This window comes from Nyctibius grandis, chromosome 2 (assembly GCF_013368605.1).
Source record: "Nyctibius grandis isolate bNycGra1 chromosome 2, bNycGra1.pri, whole genome shotgun sequence".
Lineage (NCBI taxonomy): Eukaryota > Metazoa > Chordata > Aves > Nyctibiiformes > Nyctibiidae > Nyctibius > Nyctibius grandis.
In genome coordinates, this window is record NC_090659.1 from 91,666,109 (window position 1) to 91,669,626 (window position 3,518).

Below are 3,518 nucleotides of genomic sequence, written 5' to 3' on the forward strand. Positions count from 1 at the left end.
CAGAAACAATTAGCTGACTGGGAAACCTATTAATTAATATTATAATTCAGCAGCATATTTCCATGTACATAAACAGAGTATTGATGAAGCTTGTTGCACCGCCTGTTAGGCAGTTGCTGAACAGTTCCAACACAAGATGCTGCTTCCAGCTGCTTGTAAATTGGCCAGACTTCAACTGTTTGGGTTGAAATTTTCCTAGTTGAATGTCTACCTCGGGCTAAATTTTGTTTCATGGGTTGCCTCTGAGGTAGGGGTGCAGAAAGAGGTAGACTGTGATTAGAAGAACTCAGCCAAAATACTTCAGCTGTTTTCAGAACAAGACCAGGGGAAATGCTGTCTCTCAATGTTAATAGAAATCTCTGGCAAACTTGGAAGGCTACAGCGCCCTTCTAGCTCGTGGTGACAGGTTTGACATGAGGGCTGGAGCCGCTACATTGGAGGTGTGCCTTTTGCTGCCCCCATGAAAAATCCACCTTTGGTCAAACATCCAAACACAAATTCCACTTTGTCCATTTTCTGTAGGTATTTGCTAGGCCACGTCCACATTATTCTCAACTCCTCATGCTGATCAGACGACACAGGCCATTCCCATAGCAATAAAAAACTTCTCCCCCTGCGCCCGTGCGGGACAGGGCTGCAGCTCAAATAACCATGGTGGAAGCCAGGGAGCAGCAGCAGGCTCCAGGCTGTCCATGTAGGGGCTGGCACCAGGTACCTATGACATGAGCAGGAGTCCTGCTTGTCCTTGCCCTTTTCCTGCCCCATCCTATGGGTCTTCACAGCAACACAGACCACAGCCACGACCTACCACCACCAGTTATCCTCAACAGAGAGCTCCAAGAGCAGAGTCCCAGGCATTACATTAGGAATCGAGCCGATGAAGGATGGCGACACATGTACGCTACCCTAGGCGGCCTATCTGCTTTTCAGCTCTTTCCCCAAAGGAAAGAAAACCTAGGAAATTATACACAAAAAGCAGTATTAAAAATGTGATTAACAAGGCAGAATTTAGGAATTATTAGAACTAAGTGGCCTACAGTAATTAAAACCGTCTCCTAGTGCTTATACGCATGGAGGTCAATCACTAATTGCAACTGACCTGGTCACATCTTTTTCCCCATAGAAGTTTGCTATAATTAACACACAAATTGCTCTTTTTGCCCTTATTCTCTAGAGCACCACTACACACTTTCAAACCACAGAGGGAATTCTTTCTTTTCTCCCAGATTCTTTTATTTTCTCATCACTACAGTAATCTGTAAGATAAAGGATACTGTTATCCATGGTTTTTTAAAGATGGGAAACTAAGATATGAAAAGATTAGAGCAAAAAGCTACTGACACTGAGCGAGCAATTCTGATGCTCAAGACGTTTATTTCTAACATGCTTAGACCTACAAAACATCTGTATGTTGAGAGTGAACAGCCATTGTCTTTCGTCCCAGATGGACAAGTTCAGTACAACCGCGCAGCACATCCCAGGGACTCAGGCCAGGCACCCAGAAAAACCAACAGCCCACATGTGAAAACCTTTACATGGAAATCCTACGGGAAAGGCAGGGGCTGCAAAATCCAATTCTCCAGGCGTGAAACTGTCTCTCCCTCTGCGTATAATCATCTGCCTTGTTCATGTCTCCTCTTCTCACTGCTGCCCAGCCGGGCAGCTGACCGGGAAGGACGGTGACAGATCACATCACAACGGACACCATCACCACGCACAGGTCCAGCGCGGCCAGAGGAGCCTGGCATTTTTACAACTCCTGAGCACTTTGCTTTGCAAACTTACCAACAGGGTAGGGCTGGGCAGGGTGGAGAGGTAGTAAATGTATAGATTATACCGAGATCAGCTACATCCACTGGGTGGCAGGCATGTTTCGTGGGATCCAGATACGTGTACGTACAGAGGTATAGAAACGAAACCTCTTAAATACTGTCCTTGTTCCCCATCTCAGAAGCACCAATTGAACAAACACGGTGAAAAAAAAATAAATCCCACAGAGCAAAGTTAACCTATTCCACCTTCATTTTAATACCGGCTTCTTGTCTGCAGCACTGAGGTGTTCCAATTGTCCTTGTGCTCGACGGTCTGAGCCGTGGGGACACACGGTGCCCCACCGCACTTCTGTAGGTAGGTGCCCTAACGCGAGGTGGCGGGGACCTTGCAAGAGTCTTCAGAGAATTTCTGCTGCGCTACGCAATGCATAAAGAGCAATGCTGACAGAGGCGAAGCCTTTAAACTCTTCCCTAATTTAATGAACTTAGAGGGAAAAATTTTTTTTGGACTAACAGCTGTAAATGTGTCCATGTGCGTAAGCAGCTAAGTTTTAAAGTCCAGAGAAACATAAAAAGCCAGTATTTTCCATGGATATCCACTTCGCATCTAAGCCGAATAATTTCAAAATTTGCTTAGATGTTTCTGGAGAAGAGGCCATCGACCAAGTTTCAACCCAGCGCATATTTTTATAACCATGTTGTAAACTCCATAAAAGCTACACTTATAATGGAAATGCTGACAAATGCATAACTCCTGCAGCTAGCTATGACAGCCTGACCACAAGTCCTCCTTCAGGAAAACGCAATATTACTTCCCGCCCCCCCCCCCCCCCCCCCCCCCCCGTTTAAGGCTGCTGGATAGCAAGCTGGGGCAGGGGCTGTGTGGTATGTACAGGTACCTCTGCCTTATCCTTTCATTATGAATTTAAGCAACTCTTATTCCACTCATTTCCCACAGGTTGAATGAGCCACCCCCCCGTTTTTGCCATAAACAACCAGAGGGGCCTCTCAAACCCATGACTCACTCCACAGGCTTCTCCTCCGCCCTCGTGTGCGACTAGAGCAAAAAAAGTTGCCAGCTGTAGTCGGTGAATTAACGTTATTTTTTTCGCGGTACCGTTGGGAAATCAGTCACACGGCGCTGGGGAGGGGGACGGTGTGTGGAATACAAACCCGGTATGAGTTTTATTTGAGGCGGGGGGGGAAGCAGCTGAGAAGGGGCTTCTCCAGTTCACCAGCCCCGGCCACCCGGTCGGACGAACACCTCCGGGCGGCAACGCGGCCCGTGCGGGGCCGACGGGTCGGGGGGGTCCGTGTAAGACCGTGTCCTCCCCCATCCCCTCCACCCCGCGCCCCCGCCACCCCGGGGCGGCGCCGGCCTCGGCCCCGGCCCCCGCCGCTCAGCCGCGCACGCACGCGCCGCGGCCTCCCTGCGCAGGGGCGCGCGGCCGCCCCGGCCCCGGTAGCGCGGAGCCGCCGGTGCCCCAGGACGGCGGGGAGAGGCGGCCGTCGGGGAAGACAGGGCGGCGGCCAGGGCGAAGTCGGCACGCACCACCCCCCGGCACACGCGCTGCCCGAACTCCTCAGAAAGTTGTCAGGGGCGCCCGGCGGGACGGGGCGCCGCTGGCCGCGGCCCGAGGGCGCGCACCGCCGCCCGCACGGGGCCCGCTGCCGCCTCCCCGGCCCCTTCACAACCCCCCCCCCTACCCGCACCTCCCGCCTCCCACAGCCGCGGCGGGGCAGGAA

General features: G+C 51.8%; 1 protein-coding gene across 1 annotated transcript in view; it reads right to left on the reverse strand.

The window, feature by feature from the left end:
* The window catches only part of ELF1 (E74 like ETS transcription factor 1), a 93,978-nt gene that overhangs the window by 90,117 nt on the left and 343 nt on the right, over window positions 1–3,518 (reverse strand). The gene's annotated exons all lie outside the window — the stretch shown is intronic.